Source organism: Rousettus aegyptiacus, unplaced genomic scaffold (genome assembly GCF_014176215.1).
Source record: "Rousettus aegyptiacus isolate mRouAeg1 unplaced genomic scaffold, mRouAeg1.p scaffold_m13_p_16, whole genome shotgun sequence".
Lineage (NCBI taxonomy): Eukaryota > Metazoa > Chordata > Mammalia > Chiroptera > Pteropodidae > Rousettus > Rousettus aegyptiacus.
In genome coordinates, this window is record NW_023416291.1 from 36,356,438 (window position 1) to 36,365,756 (window position 9,319).

Sequence of the window (9,319 nt, forward strand, 5' to 3'; positions counted from 1 at the left end):
CCATTTACACCTTAAGTGTACATACAGTTCAATAATGAAAAGTACAATGGCATTGGGAAACCTATCTCAGAACTGTTTTTATCTTTGAAAGCTGTATATCTATACACATTAAACAACCTCTCCCATTCCCCTCTGCCCCCAGGCCCTGACAACTACCAGCCTACCTTTCGTATCAATGAATTTCACTATTTTAGGACCTCATACAAGTGAATTCATACAGTAGTTGTCCTTTCATGAATGGCTTATTTCACTTAGCATAATGTCCTCAAGTTTCACCCATGTTGCAGCATGTCAGTTTCCTTTCTTTCTAAATCTGAGTAATATTCCACTGTATGTATACACTAAATTTTGTTGATTCATTCATTTACTTATGATCTCACGGGTTGCTTCCACCCTTTGGCTCTCATCAATAATGCTCCTATGAACACAAATGTAGAACTATCCCTTTCAGTCCCTGGATTCAAGTTTTGGGAGTATATATCAAGAAGCTGATTTGCTGGATCACATGGTAACCCTGAATTTTTTTCTTCTGCTGTGAAGAATATTATGTTGCCTTGAAAGCAGTAAGTATAGTCACATGGACTTGTTAGTCCCACTGGTGGAACATCAGAACTCCATATCTACGGAAGTGGACTCAACATACACCTCATCATTTAGTTATTGTCCTTAAAGACACAATCAAGCCAATTTCTGATTAAAACATTTAAGTGATCTCTCATAGCTGAGGCCCTAATCAATGCATATTCTAGTATTACATACCTCCAGAATTTAGTTTGCTCATTTTTAGCCATCTCATTTAAATATGCACATAAGAGAGATGGTTGGTAATTTAGCTAACTGTCCTTTGAATTTAAGAATTTTATAATCAATGAATTAAACTTAATAATACAGATACTAAAGCATATTACATTAAAATTATGATCATCTGGGCTCAGAGAAATCAAATAAAATATTTAGAGTTGCCACTTTATAACATCTTACAAGTTTTTTTCTTACTTTGGAGAAGATATATATGAAATATTTAGTACAATTACACCTAATGATACACAGATATTTGAAATGTAGGCTTTTACATAACTCTATACCTTAAGGAATTAGAAAAAGAAACAAAACCTAAAGTTAGCAGAAAAAAAGAAATAGCAAAGATCAGAGCAGAAATGAAATAGGGACTAAAAAGACAATAGAACAGATCAATAAATTAAGCTGGTTCTTTGAAAAGATAAGCAAAATTGACAAATCTTTAGCTGGACTCAAAAAAAAAAAAGAGGAGTCAAATAAATAAAATCAGAAGTGAAAGAAGAGATGTAATAACTGATACTACAGAAATATAAATGTTCATAAGAGATTACCGGAACAATTATATGTCTATTGTACAAATGGACAATGTAGTAAAATGGATAAATTCCTAGATTCATATAACCTACTATGACTGAATCATGAAAAAATAAAAAGTCTGAACAGTGTATTTACTAGTAAAGTCACTAAATCAGTAATCAAAAACCTCCCCAAAAGCAAAAGTCCAGGTCCAAATGGTGAATTCTACCAAAAATAGCAGGAAAAATTTATACTTATCCTTCTCAAACTCTTCCACACTCAAGTTATGAGGCCATCATTTTGCTAATAACAAAACCAGACAAGAATGCCACCAGAAAAAAATTATAGGCTAATACTCTTGATGAACATAGATGCAAAAATTCTCAATAAAACATTAGCAAATCAAATTAAATAGTACATTAAAAGAATCATAAACCATGATCAAGTGGGATATTTTAGGGGTAAAAGGATGATTCAAATTTGCAAATAAGTCCATGCACTATACCATATTAATGTAATGAAGGATAAAAAGCATGATGATGTCAATAGATGCAGAAAAAGCATTTGACAAAATTCAACACCATTTATGATAAAAATTCTCAACTAAGTGGGTATAGAGGGAACACACCTCAACAAAATAAAGGCTATAGATGACAAACCCATAGCTAACTTCATACTCAATGGTGAAAAGACGAAAAATTTCCAGGATCAAAAAGAAGACATGGATACCCACTCTCATCACTTTTATATAACATAGTATTAAAAGTCCTAGCCATAGCAATCAAACAAAAAATAGAAATAAAAGCCATCCAAATAGGAGAGGATTAGTAAAACTATCACTATTTGCCAATGACATCATACTATATATAAAAAACCCTAAAACCTCCAACACAAAACTGTTAAAACTTATAAGCAACTTCAATAAACTTGCAGGATACGGAATCGAAATGCAAAAATCTGTTGTGTTTCTATACACTAATAGCAAACTATCAGAAAGAAAAATTAAAAAAACAATTACATTTGGAGTTCCAATAAAAACATAAAATACTTAGGAACATATCTAACCAAAGAGATGAACTGTATCCTGAAAACTACAAGGCATTGATAAAAAAAAATTAAGAAGATGCAAAGAAATGGGCAGGTATTCAGGGCTCATGAACTAGAAGAATCGATATTGTTAAAATCTTCATACCGCCCAAAAGCAATCTACAGATTCAGTGCAATCTCTATCAATATTCCAATGAAATTATTCACATAAATAGAACAAATAATCCCAATATTTTTATGGAACCACACAAAACATCAAAGCAACTTTGACAAAAAAAGAGTGAAGGGGAATGCATCACACTCCCTGATTTCAAACTACATTACAAAGTTATAGTAATTAAAAAGGATATGGTATTGGATTAGAACAGACACACAGATCAATGAGACAAAATAGAGAGCCCAGAAACAAACCCATACATGCATGGCTAATTAATTTATGACTAAAGAGCCTAGATTATACAATGGGCAAAAGACAGCCTATTCTAATAAATGATGTTAGGAAAACTGGACAGACACATGCAAAAGAATGAAACCGGATCACTATCTTACACCATCCACAAAAATAAGCTCAAAAAGGATTAAAGACTTGAATGTAAGACCTGAAACCATTTAACTCCTAGAAGAAATCATAGGCCATAAGGTCCCTGACATAGGTCATGGTGATGACTTTCTGAACCTGACATCAAAAGCAAAGGCGACAACAGCAAAAATAAATGAGTGGGATCTCCTCAAACTAAAAGCTTCTTCATAGAAAAGAAAACCATCAACGAAATAAAAATGTAACCTACAGAATGAGAGGAAATATTTGCAAAGATATATCTGAATTATAGTTAATATCTAAAATATATAAAGAATTTGTACAACTTAATAGCAAATAAAAATTCTGATTTAAAAATGGGCAGAAGATATGAATAGAGACAGTAAAGTCTAAGAGGGTGGGAATTAAGGAAAGTCTTTACAGAAAAAGTGAATAATAGCAAAGGTAATGTCTGTATTAGCAAAGACATGTCTTTTAGGAGTATGGGAATTTATATCATTATAATGCTTTTGAGGGCAAAGATCCATCTAAAAGTGGCTTAAATAATGTAAAAATTGTCAACTTTTATAAAAAGACTGGAGGTGGAATCAGTCCAGAATTAATTCAGTAGCTTGAGGACATCACAAAGAACAGTTTCTGTTCTCTTTCTGCTCTGGTGTTCTGAGTTAGCTTTTGTCCCTGAGTTCTCCTAAAAGATTTAGAGTATCACACCTCCCAAAGCATCAATTAACAGTAGGAATAGAGGGCAGTTCCTGTCTTGTCTCCTTGCGAGATTGTCTCTCTGGCTCAAATGGTCACAGACTTATGTTAAAATGATCTCTGGCCAGAAGAGAGGCTAGGAGAGAGAAACACATGTTGGTCTTAGACTGATGGATTCATCCCTGGAAACTGTGAAGAGGCCTGGCACCCCAGGCCTAACCCCAAGTATTCCTATAATATACAAAGGAAGCAACAAATTCAGTTGCTGTTTGATTTAAAATGGAAAAGGGGATGAGGATGACTGTTGGAGTCAAACAGAAATTTCAGACAATGTGTAAATAAATGGAACCATTAGCAAGTCTGCACATTGAGGAAACCAACGAATTCATTATAACTGGCTCATAGAGAGTGGGAATTAAGGGAAGTCTTCACAGAGGAAGTAAATAATAGCAAAGGTAATATCTGTGTTAGCAAAGACATGCCTCTTAGGAACTATGGGAATTTGTATCATTATAATGCTTTTGATGGCAAAGACCCATCTAAAGAAGTTTCCAAGAAAGCAGGCAGAGAGTAGGCTTGAGTTAGGAAACAAAGAGCTGAAAATGGTCCGAAGATGGCAATGGGAAGAAATCATGCTGACACCCATGACTGAGGACATCCCCAGGCAGATCCCATTTGGGATGCACATTTATGTTTCAGAACCACAGATCTGTCCAAGAAATCTAACTGAAACTCAAAAACAGATTCTAGGAGCATTCTTGCTTCACTCTAGAGGGAGTTTTTTCAATTGAGACAAGGCTGCAAGAAAGGCCTGTTGTGGCCATGTCCCTCCCCAGTTGTTTAATTCTTCCTAACAGGGATCCCACAGTGGTGGAAAGAACTGAACATACAAAAATCAAGGTTCAGGAGAATTTAACATTCTCCTAGCATAGAAAAGCCAATGTGTCATTCATTTCTATTTAGTATATTATTTTATATAAAATAACATTCTAAATAAAAATATATTTTAATATTTTTACATAAAGAATATACTTTATATTATTTTATATATTATACTAAATATGCTAAATGTGTTATATTTATATTTAGTATATACAATATATACTAATTAATTCAGTATACATATTATACTAAATATACATGTAAAACGTTTTACATTACCTGTGTTTATACAAATGTATACTATCATCAAAAGATAAAAAACAAAGGTAAACTTGTACACATTTGAATGAAACCCCTCTTATGTATAAGCTAACACTAAAAAAAATAAAAATTCAATTTCTTCATTCTTTATAAAAACGCATAGCTATTATTTTTGTTTCTCATAAGTTCGTAACATGCTGGAAGTCTAAGTATATGAATAAAAACTTATGAAGAGAAAAATGGATACAGGGTCTATGGATCATGGACACAAAAGACTTCCAGCCACTCAAGATGTCGAAAATTTCTCGTATTTCTTTTATACTAAATTAGGATATTACTGAAAATAATGCACTCTCTACAGCTCACCTCAATTATTCCTTGGAAGACTGACTCTAAGCATCCAGAGCTCTTCATGATGTTCCCACTGGGAAATCACAGTAGCCTTGCACAGATACTACCCTACTCAGATAATAAACTCAAGATGGGCCAGAATGGTGTAGATGGATGTAGGTGTTTTCCCAAATGCGGGGAACTCCAGGGTGTAATGGTGTGTACATTGTGTCACTCAGTGTGTACACGTGCAAAATGTAAATGCCAAATAATATATCATTTAAACAATTCAAAGGTAAGGGAAAATCCTCTCAAATGATATTAAACACAAAGACAATATAGATATCTGTGACCCAAATCATGAGACAGTTTCAAGTCCCAGATAATAATGTCCAATGTCATAAATAATTTCACTTTATTATGTAAATAAAATGTTTAACAATTCCAAAAATGAAGATAAAATAATGTCTAGATCTCTACATTTATGGGGAATCTTTCCTGTTGATCTCAGAAGTGCAGAATTTTCTACATTGCTGTCTTCTATTTACTTCTGCACCCAAGCGGTTCCTGACACAGCATATAAGATGCTAGAAATTCAAGTGATCAATAGTGACATCATCACTCACTGAGGATCCTACCATCATAGCAGATATATACACACCCCAGCCTCACTATCAACTCACATTATACTTTACATTCCATCAGCTTTTATTTCCATCCTATAAACCAAAGCTTTACCATTTGTTAACCATCTCTCTTTGTCCACAAAATATAAACTCCAGGACAGTAAGAACACATTTGTCTCATGTTTCATATCCAAATCCTACAACTTCGTTCATCCCCTTTGTGACCACATCAAAGTTGAGACGGAAACACGGAGCAAACAGCAAGCAAAGTCACATGGGGGTCTAGAGGAACAGAAGTCCTACAACTAGGGAGAGAAATGAGAAATCACCTTGCAACAGCTGGAGGTAGGAGAGAGCGAAGACAGAGGCTGCCCTCTCTGAGCAGCTGAGTGGGACAGAGGCCATAGCAGTGGCCACCAACAGCTGCAGATGCCTCTTAGAGGAGCTATGTCTGCAAGTGGACTTTCTCAGAGCTGGACTTGCTTACTCTAAGCACCAGTGCCACGTCAGCTGCTCAGCGGACACCAGGAACTTACAAGAGGACACTGAGTTGTTGGAGAGAGGGCCAGAAATAAAGCTTTTTCCCAGACAGAAGTGCCAGAGGTATCAATTCTTCCTCTATCGACCCCTTCTCCCTCCCAGCGTGCGGACCAAGCACTGCCATAGCTGAGATGTCATCAAACTGGATAACAGAGGTTGCTCTGCCCAGAGGAGTCCATGAAACCCTGCTTCCCCCAACTCATGGCCCCACCCAAGCCACATCAAGGTGTATCCTCAGTGAGCAGCACCAAGACTCACACTGGTGGCTGCTAACCTCGGTTTTTGCTGTGGTTTCTTGGGGGCAAGTATAAGCACAGCATCTGTGGATTGCTTGCTGAATCTTAACAAGTGGCCCTGGAGGGGCATGGGCTGGGGCTAAACTTGGCCTGCAGCTGAACCCTTCTCAGGACTGTGCCACTGGACACTACTACACAAAGACACCTTAATAAGACTGGGAGACTTAGGAGCTTTGGTTAGTACATAGAAAGAGACACAGAAAGTCAGCCAAAATGAGAAGACAAAGAAGCAGAAACCATATGAAAGAACAGAACAGAGATCAAGCAATCTAACAAATGCAGAGTTCAAAACACTAGTTATAAAGATGCTCAATGAAATTAAGAGAAGTGTAGATGAACTCAGTGAGAACATTAACGAAGATAAAAAAGACATAAAAATTGAAATGGATTTTATAAAAGGGAACCAATCATAAATGAAGAACACATTATTTGAAATCGAGAGCATATTAGAGGGAATCAACAGAGTGGAGGAAAATGAGAATTGAAACACCGATATAGAGGATGGAGAAGCCAAAGACACCCAACCAGAATGGCAAAAGTAACCAAGAATATAATAATTTAAGGAGCCTATGGAACAAAATTAAGGGTAACAACATCCATGTCATAGGGGTACCTGAAGAGGAATAAAAGAAGCTGAATATATATTTGAAGAAATAATAATAGAAAACTTCCCTAACCTGGTGAAGGGAATAAACACACAACTCCAGGAAGCTCAGAGAGTCCCCTCAAAAAAGGAACCCAAAGAGGCCCACACCAAGACACATCATAATTAAAATGTCAAAGGCTAAATACAAGAAGAGAATCTTAAAAGCAGCAAAAGCACTTAGTTACCTACAAGGGAGCACCCATAAGACCGGCGGATGATTTCTCAAAAGAAACTGTGCAGGACAGAAGGGCTTGACACAAAATATTCAAAGTGTTGAAAACCCAGGATCTACAACTAAGAATACTTTATTCAGTAAAACTATCATTTAGAGTTGGAGGACAGATAAAGAACTTCTCAGACAAAAATAAGCTGAAGAAATTCTTCGACACCAAGCCAATAGTACAGGAAATGTAATAAAGAATGGTAATAACTACATTCCTATCAACAAGTACTCAAATGAAAAAGAATTAAGTGCTCCAACCAAAACATAGAGCAGCTGAATGGATAAGAAAACAAGACCCCCACATATGCTGCCTACAAGAGACTCACTTCAGATTAAAAGACACACACATACTAAAAGGAAATGGAAAAAGATATTGCCTTGATGGACCTAGAGGGTATTGTGCTGAGTGAATTAAGTCAGATAGGGAAATACAGATATCACATGATTTCACATACATGTGGAATCTAAGGAATAAAATAAATGACAACAACGAAAATGGAAACAAACTCATACAGAAAATATTATGAGGGCTATTAGATGGGAGGGAGTTGGGGAAGATGATGAAAAAGGCAAAGGGATTAAGAAGTACAAATGGATAGTCACAAAATCATCATAGAAATATAAAGTGTAGCATAAGAAAAATAGTCAATAATGTAAAAAATCTATAAGGGTATTTGGTTTAGTGGGGTGATCACTTTGTGAGTTATATAGATCTCTAATCACTATGCTGTACAATTGAAACTAATATATTATTTATGCCAACTAATTGAAAAAAACTCATTGAATTGTACAATGTAAACCTGAGCAACTGTCTACACTTCAATAAGACTGGGAGGAAAAAAGAGTATAGACTCTGAGAAAGAAAGCCTTGATTGCGGTCTCTCCCTTGCTAGGTTTATGTTCTCTCGCAATTTACCTAAACATATAGGTTTTAGTAGAAACCTAAAAGAAACATTAAATATATTATGTAGTATACGAAGTGAATTTTTATTTTTAACTGAGGTTCTTAATGGTAAATGGCGTCTAATATACTAGGAAATACATCAGTGTTTAGACAAAAAAGACAAAAGCTGTTGCAGAGGACAGGGAGCTGGCCTTGGACTCAATGGAAAGCCAAGTCTTATTCTGTTGAAGTGACAAATGTTACACACTTCCTTCATCAAAGGTAATCAGTGACCATAATGCACCAAGATAGTCAGTCATAAGGGTATTTTGTACCCATATCTCTAAAAAGTGGTAAAAGATATAGTTCCAAATTATAACAATGACCAATATTCCCCTTTTCCTACTAATATCGTTGACTGGAGCTTCTCACAAATTATCTTCAGCTCCACTACACTGGTTTTGCCTTCCAGAAAACGACAATTATGATTACCAATGATAGAATGAAGTTTACTTTTCTCACAGCACAGGAAAAAGTCCTGCTTCCTTAAATCACCTAACGCAAGTCAAAATCCTGTAAAAAGTCCTTTTGAACAACCTAATACTATCATACTTCATACATCTTTATTTGTGGTCATTCTTTTTAGAATTCATTACCCCTCTCTTTTTGACTATATGTGGGACACTGGCAAGAGGGCACTGAAAAAAAACATGATTTACGTTTTTAGTATTAAGAATAAAAAAATTAGTTTCAAGGAAAAAATTGAAACTAGAAAAAAAATTGACTGAAAAAAACCTGAACTTGTATGCAAATAATATTGTTTCATAATGTATAATGATTAAATAAAAAACTTGCAAACATCTGGAAATCCATAATTATAATGAGATGTGTTAATAATATATTATTTCAACATTTGTTAATATTCTACAGCTTTAAAAAGCTAATATCTATGAAACAACTACAGAAATATTAATTTAACCAAAGAATGCACATATTTTTAATCACATACATCCAATGAAGTGAAAGCATATTGT